A 14,229-nucleotide genomic window follows, 5' to 3' on the forward strand; every position below is an offset into this window, starting at 1 on the left:
GGATCATTTTTGTCTTTTAAAATAAACCCCTGCCAGGCACAGTGGCTCATACCTGTAATCCCAGCACTTTGGGAGGCCAAGGTGGGAGAATCGCTTGATTTTAGGAGTTCAAGACCAGCCTGAGCAACATTGGGAGACCCTGTCTGTATAAAAAATTTTTTTAAATTAGCCAGGCATGGCGGCTTGTGCCTGCAGTCCCAGCTACTCAGGAGGCTGAGCGGGGCGGGGCGGGGGGGGAGGGGAGGGGGGAGGGGGTGGGGGGGGATTGCTGAAGGGAGGTGGAGGCTGCAGTGAGCCATGATGGTGCCACTGCATTCTAGCCTGGGCAACAGAGTGAGATCCTCTCTCTAAAATAAAATTAAATTAAAAAACCCAAACTCTAACTTGACTGCACATGCCCTCCTAGGTACTACCTGATTTCTCTGCTCCCTATCATAGCAAAAACCTTCAAAATGGCGGGCTGCATTTTCTGTCTGTACTTCTCCTAGTATTTCCTGAAGCAAGTTCAAGAGGCTTGTATGCACTCAAAGATTAACAGTGATATCCATGTTGCCAAGCTAATGATTTTTTCTTAGTTCTCATCTTCCTTCATTATCAGAGGCATTTGTGTCACTTTTGATCATTCCCTTTCTTAAAAAGCCTTCCTTAATTGGCTTTCTTTCTTTTTCTTTTTCTTTTTTTCTTTTTGTCTTCCTAGGTCTCCGATCATTCCTCCTGCCATATCCTTGCTGGTTCCTCTTCATATTCCAGACCTCTACACTTGAGAGTGCCAAAATGTTCAATCCTCAGATCTTGCCTTTATCACTCTTCAGGTGATCTCACTTAATCTTCAGACTTCAAATGCCACCTACATGCAGATAATTTCAAATTTCTATCTGTAGCCCAGGCCTCTTCTTTGAATTCTAAACTCATATAATCAACTTCCTACTTGGTATTGCCATATGGAGGACTGACATGCATCTCAAATTTAACATGCCCAAAACTGAACTCACGGTTCCACCCCTCACATATGTTCCTTTCCCTGTTTTTGCTCATAACAGTAAATGACAACTTCTTTCTCTCAGTTTCTTGAGTCCAAGATCTTGAGTCATCCTTGACTCCCTCTCTCTGTTTTCTTGCTTTTTGTTGTGGACATTTTTAAACACAGATGAAAGTAGAGTGAACCTTGACCGCATTTTTGTTTTTTGCTTACACTCCACATCTGATCCATCAACAAGTCCTACTTGTTCTACTTTCAAAGAAAACACAGACTACTTCCCAGCAGCACTCATCGTTATGACTCTCTTGGAGCCACCACTGCTTCTCATCTGAACTACTGTGAGAGACTCCTAACTGTTCTACTGACTTCTGCCCATGCTTCTATGTTTTCTTTTATTTTTTATTTCTTTACACAGAGGATGCCTGTTCTTAGGCTGTGAAGACCAAGGGAAAGCGTGAACGCAATCCCTCACTACACAAATTACGCAGTCAAGTTTCCCACATACGGGCAAATCACGGGGGTCAGCACATCCAGAGTGCAATGGATAAACCTGGCCCTTGGAAAACCACCTTCGTGAACATGGTATCTCCCCTGCCAGATAAGTATGCTTCTGTGTTTTCAATGGAGCAATTGGAATTTTCTTGCAAGATTATACCACAGCTCTACTCAAAGCCCTCTTCTCACCTTCCTCAGAGTGGAACTCTAAAGTTCTTATTAGAGCTGCACCCTCCACTGCCTTGTCACTGCCACATGTCTTACCGCTTCCTTCTCATGCCTTCCTCCCCCAGCCTGGCCTCCTTTGTGCTCTAACTCACTAATCATGTCTAGCTTCAGGATCTTTGCACTTCACGTTTCCTCTGCCTGGAATGCCATTCTTCACATCTCTGCTCAAACGTAACCTTGTCAACAAGTCCTTCCCTGACCACTTTACAGATTAACATCTTCCTTTCTGCCCGGTCACTTATATCTCTATTTTAAAATGTTTTTTCTTCATTTAACTTATCTTCATTAACAATATTTATTTGTTTGCTTGCTTGTTTTTTGAGAGAGGGTCTCACTCTGTCACCCAGGCTGAAGTGTAGTGGCACGATCTCAGTTCACTGCAACCTCCGCCTCCCTGGCTCAAGCGATTCTCCCACCTCAGCACCCCCAGTAGCTGGGACTACAGACGCATGCCACCACACCTGGATAATTTTTGTGTTTTTTGTGGAGATGGGGTTTTGCCATGTTGCCCAGGCTGGTCTTGAATTCTGGTGCTCAAGCAATCCTCCCACCTGGGGCTCCCAAAGTGCTGGGATTACAGGCAGGAGCCACTGCGCCTGGCTATTTGTTGTTTTATATTTCTCCCCAACTAGAATGTAAGCTCCATGAAAGTAAGAACTTCATCTGTTTTGTTCATTGTTTCCCCCGCCACCCAGTGTTTTGAATAGTGCTTGGTGTATAATAGGAATTTAATGAATATTTGCCAAACAAATCTTTTTTCTTTCTCTATTCTTCCAACTGTTGCATTGTTAGCCAAAAGAATCTCTTTCTTCTCTCTCTCTCTCTCTCTCTCTCATTCTGGTTCCATCTATTCTTCCTTGTTTCTCTCTCTTTCATTACTTCTGTTAGCATCTCTGAGTCCCAAAGGAAGTAATGTAATCTGGGGCTGAAAATAAACACCTTCAGAGCCCAAGTGGGCCAGGCATGTGTTACGTAGCAGGGTGCAAAACCACAGGGGGTGGCGGAGTGTGTCGTCTTACTCCAAGCTATTCACATTTTTTAAAGTTAAACAATCCACCTGTCCAGCGAGCTTGAGCCTGCAGGTCATAAGTTTGCTATCCTTGTCCTCATCACAGCCAGGAAGCCCAAGAATGGTGGTAGTGCTATACAGTTATCATATGGAGGACATTTTCTTAAATTTTAGAATTAAATTTGACAAACTACAAATGCACGGTAGCCTGCTTCACAATTTCCTCAAGTTTGTCTTCAGTGCTTCATCCATATTAAATTAAACCTACTTTCTTCAAGTTCTAGCATTTGAGGTGTTTTCTTGAATATTTCACTCTTTTCTTTGTGTTTTGATTAACATAAAATTGTCTACTAATTTTCATAGTGAGTTTTATATCTTAGTATTTAGTACACAGTATTTTATAGATCCTTTATAAGGCTTCGGGTCCCCAATGCAACCATCTAGTGACGAAGCAAATGGGATTAAATGAACTGTGATCAGCGTTTATTTTTCCTAAACAAGGCAGACCAAAATATGTGTGCAGCTTTTGAAAAGATAGGCCTCAAGGAAAAAACAAATCATGTCTAAAAGTCCTCTGCTTAAAGCTCCTTTATTTCAAAACTGTGTTTGTTTCTATGTTTCCTTAGAAGAATAGAGAAACAATTGCCCCTCAGTGGTCCCCAACAGGTAAGCTGTGTTGGATGTTTACACAGGGCTACAATTGCCATCCTAATTAAGTACTAAAGTGAATCAGAACTCACCCCATGACCCTACCTTTTTATTTGTTCTCCCCTCCAAATCATTATCCAGTTATGCAAAGGAGACATGAGCCACTCTCTGTGGTCCTTTCAAAGGCTGAGTCCTCTAAGGCAGGGGCCCCCCAACCCTTGGGCATGTACCAGTACCCATCCATGGCCTGTTAGGAACTGGGCCAACAGCAGAAGGCACATTGCCACACGAGCTCCGCCTCCTGTCAGATCAGTGGCGGCATTAGATTCTCATCGGAGCGTGAACTCTGTTGTGAACTGCACATGTGAGGGATTTAGGTTGCATGCTTCCTGTGAGAATCTAGCGCTTGACGATCTGAATGGAACAGTTTCACCCCCAAACTATCCCATCTCCCCGCCCATGGAAACATTGTCTTCCATGAAACCGGTTTCTGGTGCCAAAAAGTTTGGGGACTGCCACTCTAAAGCCCCTGGACCATTCCGACAAGGGAAGACTCTCATCATCAGGCCAAAGAAAGAGGCAGTGTGAGTCCTATCTGCTTACCCTCCTACCTGCTTACTCTCATATCTACTTACTCTTGAGGATTGCATTTAATAGGGAATAAAGGTCAGAGCTCTTCTTGCCCAGTAATCTCTGTTTCACTGAAATTTTAAGAAACCGTGTATACTCTACCCTGTTTAATAATACTTGCCTGACCCCAAACAGCTGTGTTTGCATTCAGCCTCTGATTTTCAATGGTTTTCATTGGAAGATGAGTTCTAAGCAGCTAGTTAATGAACGTACTTTTGAAACATAATTTAAACATAAATGAAAATCCACTTCTTCTCAAGATCAAATTCAACAATAGAATTTTCTGGTCAGATTGGGTCACTATATATGAAAGGGAGGGGAATTGAGCACATGTTTAGATGTTACCAGCCTTGGAAGCCCTCCAAGATAATGAAGACTTCCATAATATGTGGATATTTTCCCTCAATGGCATGATTTAATGTTGGAGACAAAGACATTTTACAGAATTAACCAGATAATACTCAGACTGGGTCATAGAGAGAATTTTATAAGCAAGTCACTCCAAAATGGACCCTGAAAAATAGGATTTATTTGCCAAGTTCTGAATAAGGAAATTGGCCCATTTGTGAAATATTAATATATCAAAAACAAAACTCAGTTGATATTGGCTCTGGCCCCTGAGCTCAGCTGTAAGACTTTCTACATCTGAGCAGAGTTCTAATATGCAAACAGAAAAGTCAAACTATCAGGCTAAAAGGAAATTGTATCTTCTCAGAGGTCAAATTTGCTGAAACTTTTGAATAAGGTACAGAAGGGCAAGAGGACCAAAGACCCTGGTGAAATCAGAACTGTGTCCCCTGAAGCCAGTGACTGAGTGGGAAAATAATTTCATATCCTCATGGCCAGATTTTAAGTGCAGAAAGCAATATAGTGTGGCAAAAATATGGGACATAAATTTAATAAAATGAGTTTTATGAGATGGGGCACTGCAGAGCTTCCCTAATTAAACTTTATCCTCACGTTAGGGCAATTTTCTTGTTTTTGAGAGCAGTCTATCCTTTATTTCTTAACTTCATGTCACTCTTTTTATTGGTAAAGCAATTATTTTTGCTAAAACCAGTGGACAGAGCTCATAAAGTGACCTTGTTTGCCCACGTTCTGCATTGCTGAGAGATATAAAGAATAAATATATACTTTTGGAAGAGAAATGAATCACTCAACTATTCCTCATCATAGTAGCCTGTGCCCATCATATAACTTTAAACTAGGTTATCTGCGTGAAGATTGGGAAAATACCCTTTTTTAAATGTAGGAAAATAGTGTTTGCTTTTGGAGACATTATATCAAGTAGGTTTTAGATTAAAACAGTAACTTACCAGCCAGAGGCAGTGGCTCATGCCTGTAATCCCAGCACTTTGGGAGGCCGAGGCGGGTGGATCACCTGAGGTCAGGAGTTTGAGACCAGCCTGGCCAACATGGTGAAACCCATCTTTACTAAAAATACAAAAATTAGCTGGGCATGGTGGGTGGTGCATGCCTGTAGTCCCAGCTACTTAGGAGGCTGAGGCAGGAGAATTGCTTGAATCCGGGAGACAGAGGCTGCAGTGAGCCGAGATCACACCAGCCTGGGTGCACTCCAGCCTGGGTGACAGAGCGAGACTCCATCTCAAAAAAAGTTAAAAAAAAAAAAAAGTAACTCATAGGAGCAAAGGAAGACTTCCTCAGAGGTCCTTAAATATATTCTCTTATGTCAGAAAACTGTACCTAAATTGGTCACAACTGCTAAAACTATTTCATGAAAGCATCTCAAAGTGATTTGCTAAAATTGTTACCTGTAAATATGTCTGCAGGGAAAATAAACTTGCTATACAAGTCACTACAAACTTCTACTATAAAAAAAGTATATCAAGTTGCATCATCCAATTACCCTTTCAGCTACTGAAAAGTCAACCAGTTATATAATGAGCATTATATACCAGATAAAGTACTACTGCCAAATAGTCCTTTCATAATTTAAGGCAAAACCCACACAAAAAGATCTTAGTTACAAATATTTATTCACAAATTACTTGCTTTATTAAATAGATTTAACTTTTGACTAAATAGATGGGTAGAGAGAGAGACAGAGAGACAGAGAGAGAGATACTTAGGAGGAAGTTAAGAATAATGAGCTCTAGTTCCTTCAAAAATAGCTGTGTCGTCATTTCTAAGAGGGGATGGAACAGGTAATACATTAGGTACAGTTTTGCTTTTTTTCAAGGTGAAGACCCTAAACTATGAGTGTAGTGATATACCATACCACAGTTTTTCAAGTCAAGATTTCTCAAGACCTCATTGTATTCTACCTGCTGAAATGTTATAAAGAAATGTCCAATGGTATGGACAGCAGCTCCAGATTATTTTCTTTGAAAAAACGATGATTCTCATCTGTTATCCACCAGATGCCATGTCGGATACAGTTGTTACAGGGAGACCACAAGAACTTCAAAGCTACTTGTTCAAGATGGATTCATGAAAGTCTCTATAACATTACCTTGCTTCCACTGATTATTTTTTATGAAAATCCAATCTTTCCATGGATTCTGTCCTCCTGAAGCATGTGTGGAGCTATGTAGGAAGACAGTGGGTATAAGGGTAGATATAAAAGTGGGTGGTAGATGGAGAAAAAGAACCTGATGAAATGGAGTCTATTCATAACCACTACAGTTTTTCTCCTAAAAATGAAAAGCTTGGAATACAAATATAAGTAGATTATTTGCTTTGGGCTATGTTAAATAGAACCTAAATAAAATGATGCCAGGTGTTGATTCAATCAGTGTCTTTTAGCATCACAATATAGGCTTTCTTAATTTCCAAAAGCAGAATAGGAAACTTCAAAAAGCAAGCCAGTGTTCAGGAATATTTTACTTCTTATTTTAATAAACCTTTGTTTATGCCTAGAGGTGCCATTAAATTTCCAGGCAGACATTAATATACAGCTCACTAGGGACTGATGTTTATGCAGTGATTATTGCTGGGTGTTTCACTTGGGGCTCACTCACTCATATACACAGCTACTGGACAGAAGATTTTTTTTCAAAGTTTGTGCTTCATTTATACCCCAAGATTGTTCTTCTACTTACATGGAGATGAATAGCTGTTTATGATAGGGATCTACTAATCATGACAGCAAGCTTTTAAAAATATTTAATGAATCTTTAGAAAATCTTTCTGTGGTTACAGTACAGAATAATTTAACTTTTGTTTAATTTGAAGAAGTGACTGAAAATAGGGTGGTTAATACTAAATAGTATGTTTTGCTCTATTCTCGTCACAGCTCAAAGCTTGGCAGAGACTCTAAGGGTAAGGGACTGGGTGGATATAAGAAGATAACCGAGGAGGCACCAATTTCCACCTGTGCAAATAGATGCCAATTATTATGAACTTCAAGAAATCAATCCAAACATTGCTGTGAAACCTGAGCCTGAATGGGTTTGGTATGTTAACTCTAATTATAATAATTAGATTATAAATAATTCATCACGTATCAGTACAATGAGTTAATGGCATTATATTTCTTTGATGGGCGCTCTTGATTTTTTTTCAGCATTTAAAAAATAAGAATGCTGCCAAGGAGCTGAGATTCATGGCTTTAAATCTTTTTTTAAAGTTTATAACGCAAATCAGAACATAGAAATGCTATTCAATGATTTAACATGCATTTTTATACTGCTTTCAGGTGCTGGAAGCAAATATCACAGCAGTGTGGTGAAAATCAGAAAGCAATGCTGGCAAAATTGAGCCATTTTTCTCTGCTAAATGGAATGCAGAGAACATTCTTAACTCTAAGAACTGGTGGAACTAAGTGAGTAACTTCTTACTGTAGCTCTCAGGAGCTATTGATGATAGTTCTATTTGGCTGCCTGGCATAGCTTTGGAAACATGGTTATTAAAGTCCTGTTTCACTCACTTTTAAAATACAGATGACAAGATCAATGAGCCAGGTAAAACTTGAGTAATGACTGAGTTTTTTCGAGCATCCAGAGTAATGCAATAAGTTTATTGTAGTTGCCCTAATTATATATATGTATATGTGTGTAAACACTAAAAATAAGTATTGGATAAAATGCAAAAGAGATACGTGAACTATTTATCTCTTTTGAGGATGTAATTCTGGCCATATCAATTAAGATTACAAGCACACACAGACTTTCCCCTGGCAATCCCATAAAGATAAAATTATCAGCACTTAAGGGTATGTGTGCAAGCATGTTTGCCATAGCTTTGTTCATAGTGACAAAAACGAGACACAGCAAGAATGCTCCTCACTCAGTATATAGATAAGCAAACTATGACTCAGCTAATGTTATGCATCCAATAAAGAGAATGTGTTATATTTTTATTAGTTGATTTGGAGGGGTTTTTACACTAGGTGTTCAAGTGACCAAAACAGTTTTCTAATTTATTTTATAGTTGTGGTGAGGAGGGATAGGTAAGAGAGGGAGAGGAGAGGGACAAACAATTTAACAAAACGGTTAAAAAGTATTCTTAATGAAATACATGTAAAATATTACCCCACTTATTCAACATTGTATATCTAAGTATTCACATGTATGTCCAAAGAAATGTATTAAAAGATAGTTACCAACAATAGTGGTTATCTTGGGTGATTTTTAGTTTCTTACTTATATATATTTTTTGTTTGGGTTGATTACTTTACAATAGCATATTTTATTTGTATAATAAGATTTTAAAAATTAAAGAATCAATAAAACAATGTTTTAATGTTACAAACATTTAAGAAAAAACTTTACAAATCTGCAAAATACAGAATATATAAACAAATTTATGAAAGGTCAAAAAGTAAGCTATGTTTTCAAATATAAGGCTTCATATATACTCCAGATGAGTTAGGAAAATTTTTTTAAGTTTGGCAGTTTTAAAAAATTACAGAAAGCAATTGACATGCTGATATATAATGGCCCAAGTACAAAAATAGTGGACAATTTGCAAACCCTAATCCTGTTCAAGGGCCCTTAAACCCACCTAGAATATCTATCCCAATTGGACATTCAGGCTTTGAAATGTGGGGCTTTGATAGAACAAGTCAGAAAGTGCAGCAGAACCCGTTCTTCCTGGGGCAGGAATTGACATCTCCTGCTTCTTCCAAGGACTCAAAGCATGCAATCCCAAGATTTCCAACATGTCCAATAAAGAATAGATTAGGATACAACTAATTCTTCATTTTGGCCATCTAAACATCTGTATGTATCACAACACAGTAGATTTGCCTCAGTTTTGAATATGGGGAAATTAATATCTTAGTTGCCATCTATAGAAATACCAATAATATCTACCATTTGTTGATCATTGAGGATGTATGAGGTATGAGGTAAGTGCTTTCTATGCATCATCTAATTTAATGTTTCAACAATAGGTAGGAATATTATCTTGGCATGGCTGGTGCCCTCATTTCATTCAGATTTCAAATGGTGGCACCTCAAAGAGGCCTTCCGCAGTCACCCAGTCTAAACTGGAATACCTTACCCCAGGGTAGTACCAGATGCCTGGTAGTCCTATACTAGAGCCTCAGAATCTGTCTAGAACTTCTGAGGCACTCAGTAAATAATTTGTTAAATAAAAGAATTATTTTTACTTCTCAAATAACATAAGGTCATTGAGATGTTTGACTTGGCTGGGTTAAGGGATACCCAGATCGCTGGTAAACAAGATTTTCTGCATATATCTGTGAGGATGTTTCTGAAAGAGATTAGCATTTGAATCCATAGACTGAATGAAGAAGAGTCAAGGTGGCAAGCATCATCTAAGCAGTGAAGGTTCTGAATAGAATAAAAAGGTAGAGGAAGAGGGAATTCACCCTCTTTTTTTGAGAAGACATCCATCTTCTCCTATCCTCGGACATGATTCTCAGGGCTTCAAACTCAGACTGGATTAAATTACACCACCAGCTTTCCTGGTTTTCCAGCTTGCAGATAGCCAAATGTAGGACTTTTCAGCCTCCCTAATCACACGAGCCAGTTCTCATAATAAATCCCCTCTCATGCACCTACATGTTTCCAACTCATTCCGTTTCTCTCAGAACCCTTACTAATAGAGTCATGAGCCTCGGTTTCCTCATCTGTTTCATTTACTATTTCATTTATTAATTCAACAAATATTCATTAAGTACCAACTATATTTCAGGCCTGTTCTAGGCCTTCAGAATGTGCCAGTGAAGAAAGAGACAAAGTTCTTGTGTCCTCGGAGCTTGCTTTTCAGTCATTACAATATTTTTTCCACATAGTTTTCATTGGTTGTCAGAAAAGTAATAACAAAAGTAAACATCGTAAATTTCCTTCTATGAAACTTAAAAATGTAAATATGCTCCTGTCAGAATGATAAAAATCAGGCAAATTCTTTACATTTCACATTTGTAAATATTTAATTGCTGGCTTGAGTAGTCTTAGCTACAGAGGTAAAACAGACATTATAAATGAATGATAGAAATGACTAATAAAATCATTGTCCTTATTTAAGGTCATGATAAAGAAATCAAAGCAGAATAAATTCAGAAATTTTTTCCCATTCATTGGTTGCATCAATAAATTTTAACACTTGAAAAATGGTTTTACCAAGCTAAAATATTACATCCTATACATTCTCCTCTCAGGAGAAAAAGAATTCTCTACAACTGCGTAGGCACAAGTCCTTACAAGGAATTAGAAAACTTGGTTTATTGGTTGGTTTGTTTTAACCCAATGCTAATCCTGGGTAATTGTGGCCAGAGTCCTCAAACCACCCTGCATTTCCTCATCACTAAAATGGGGATAATAATACCTATCTGTCTGTACTATTGGATTGTCAGAAGCAAATAAATTCATGCAGGTTTTTATAACTGTCAAGTACTACGTATATTCTTTACAAAATATAATTTTTACTTGGTGCAATTTTAAGAATATAAAAATGAAGTCTACTAACATCTGATATATATGTAAGTTGTTTTAGAATGGGAAAAATTTAATTTAGTGCTAATTTCCAAATATGCTTCACCTTAATGAAATGAATGCATAATCTAAGAAAAACCAATTTTAAGACTACATTAATCTTAAAAGTGGTGTAAGAATAACTCAAGAATTTAATGCATTGCCACATCAAATTTATAGTTCTTAAAGAAAGCCAAAAGTCAAGGTCAAACTTGGAAAAGTATGATTCTTTTGGTGTTTTCCCTTGATAATTTAACTGTGTAAATTAATATAAATAGAAGACATAAGATGTTATTCAATGTGCATGAGGAGGAGATTTCGACACAATAGCATAAGATTAAAACCGATGCTTGGTGTTTATGGCATAACCTCCTATAAAGGATAGCTCAGGCAGGGAGAACTGATTCCACAACAGGGCTTTTTCCTATTTCACATTCCAAGAGCTCTCCTTAGAATCCACAGTTGTCTTAGTCACTGATTTGGCACAGCTGGGCCCCCAAGGGCACAGCAGCCTTTGATCGTCTCTGTCTATTGCAGTGTTGACAAATTCTTCTTGGCATCTTTGTCCAAGGCATTCACTAGGTGGATGCTAGGGTTGGAGACACAGAAGGAAGTGCACCTCCCCCACTGTCCTGGGGTATCGGTGGGACTTCCTAGAGGAGAAGACAACGAATATGAGACCTAAAGAATGAGTAGAAATTGTCTAGAGGAGCAAAGCTATTGTTTAAAGAGAAGATGAGCCACATCTATAAAAACAAGGAGAGATCCAGATTGCAGAGGATCTGATATTTTAATTCCAAGGAGCTTGGATTCGGTCTGATAGGTCAAGAGAATATTGACTGCTTTTGAGTGCAGCAGTTATAAACTGAGATTTGGATTCTAGATTAACACGGGAACTGAGCTGAAGATTTGCTACTGGAAGGGATGGTGGTAGTGGTGGATGGTTAATACAGGAGACCTGTGGAGAGCCTACGTAACAGTTGTGTTGTGCTACTGATGTCAGTAGCAGCAGGTAGAACAGCAAATGAATTTCAGCAACATGTATCAGGAAAGCCTTTTAATTCTGAGAATATCTCGTTATCATACAGCAAATATGATAGGAAGTGAGAGAAGTTATCTTTTTGACTCCATCAGGATCCTACAAAATAAAATGTGTGGTTCAAGGAGCAGAGATGCAGGAAAGTAGGGATTGATTTTGATACATGTACTTGGTAAATGCTTGCCTGTGTGTTTGATCCCTCCTATGGAGTAAGATAAAGGGACAGATACGAAAACAGTTGGGAGATGGAGTTCAATGGATATGGAGGTTGAAAGGAGGAGGAGCCTTGGACAACGCTCTGGTTTGTGACTTTGGGTGACAGGAAAAGCAACGTGATTACTGAGAATGTTTAGTGAGGAAAGTTGGCCTTTCTTAAAATAAGCTTTCACTGGGAAATGAAGGCAAACAAAAATAACAGAAACAGATAATTTTACATAGAATGGGCTTCTAATTTAACATTAATGAGAATTTAACTATTGAATCATTTGTTACTCAATTTTTATATTCATCTCGGTTCTGTTTGAGAAGCCCACCCTTGGATATTTTCCCTTCCTATCATCTTCAATTCTTCTCTTTCCTCAAAAGAAGAGTTAAGACTTATGTGTAAATTTCTCTATGATTGTAGAAATATATAAAATTAATAAGCAGCGAGGATTCCCAGACCAGAGAATAAAAGCTTTATGGGAGATGTCATCTTCTTATCAAAAGCTTTAAAAGTCTACAGCTGGCTAGTTAATTGGAAAAGGCAATTAAAGCAGGGAAATATGTAAGCTACCTTTTTAAAAGGTTTAAAAGTGTAAGTTGGCATACACTTTATATATATAATATATAGGTGTATATACATATGTGTACATTAATATTAGAATACAATATACAGATGTATATACATGTGTACATAAATATTAGAAAACTTGGTTTAACCCAGTGCTGACCCTGAGTAAATGTATATACATATGTACACATATGTATATACACCTATATTATATATGTACATATTTATGTACACATATGTATATACACCTATATATTATGTGTGTATATATATAGGTGTACATATTTATGAGATACAGAGTGACATTTGGTATATGTATACAGAGAGTAATGATCAAATCAGGGTGTGTGTGTGTGTGTGTGTGTGTGTGTGTGTGTATATACCTTGCCTCTTCTTTGATTTTTACATCATCTTTTTTAAAGAACCAGAGCCATATGCCTGACCAATTTCCAGTTTCCCTTTCTTTTCGATGCCAGAAGAATGTTGAAGCAATCTGAAAGTAGAATCCTAGATTTTTATAAATTTACTCTAATATTTTGCAGGTATATAATCCACATATATATGAAAACAATTTTTAAGCAGTCTAGTCTTCATAGAAACAATAAACTTCTGTATTTATACTTCTTTCTTTCCTTTTTTTTTTTTTTTGAGACAGAGTCTTGCTCTGTCACCCAGGTTGGAGTGCAGAGGCATGATCACAACTCACAGCAGCCTGACCTCCTAGGGTCAAGTCATCCTCCCACCTCAGCCTCCTGAGTAGCTGGGACTACAGGCACACACCACCATGTCTGGATAATCTTTATACTTTTTGTAGAGACGTGTTCACCGTGTTGCCCAGGCTGGTCTCAAAACACTTGAGATCAAGCGATCCTCTTGCCTTGGCCTCCCAAACTGTTGGGATTACATGCATGAGCCACTGTACCCAGCTTCTATATTTATATTTCATTAGTGTGTTCAACATTTAACCAAATAATGTTATCCAAATAACAAGGGCAAAAGATACAAACTGGTTTGGGAACAAAAACAGTTGACTTTTTTCTCCTTTTATTTTTAGTTGACATGTAATACTTGTACGTATTTATGAGACACAGAGTGATATTTGCTATTTGCATATAGCGTGTAATTATCAAATCAGGGTAATTAGTATACTATCCCCACAAACATCATTTCTTTGTGCTGTGAACATAAAAATCTTCTCTTCTAGCTTTTAAAAAATACACAATAAATTACAGTTAACCCTATTCGCCCTGCAGTGTACAGAACACCAGAACTCATTCCTCCTATTCAGTTGTAACAATTGCTTCTTGGTAAGAGAATGTGTTCTTGAGTAGCTTCACATTAGCATATGAGAACAACCCCAAAGCAACTCTTAACTGGAGTTTAAGAATTAGGAAGATCTGGGTAGAGTCTAGACTCTGGAGTTTACTAGCTGTGTGAACTTATAAATTGTTTATTTTTTCTGAGTGGTGGTTTCTTGAAAAGGAGCATAAGTGTTACTAGAAGGGGGTCCCTACCCAGACCCCAAGA

General features: G+C 38.0%; 1 non-coding gene across 1 annotated transcript; it reads right to left on the reverse strand.

The window, feature by feature from the left end:
• Positions 1 to 1,422: 1,422 nt before the first annotated feature.
• LOC116274300 lies at positions 1,423 to 1,585 on the reverse strand. Its single transcript, XR_004182930.1, has one exon. It is a non-coding gene; the product is annotated as a U1 spliceosomal RNA (small nuclear RNA).
• Between the last annotated feature and the right edge of the window lie 12,644 nt (positions 1,586 to 14,229).

Source organism: Papio anubis, chromosome 3 (assembly GCF_008728515.1).
Source record: "Papio anubis isolate 15944 chromosome 3, Panubis1.0, whole genome shotgun sequence".
Lineage (NCBI taxonomy): Eukaryota > Metazoa > Chordata > Mammalia > Primates > Cercopithecidae > Papio > Papio anubis.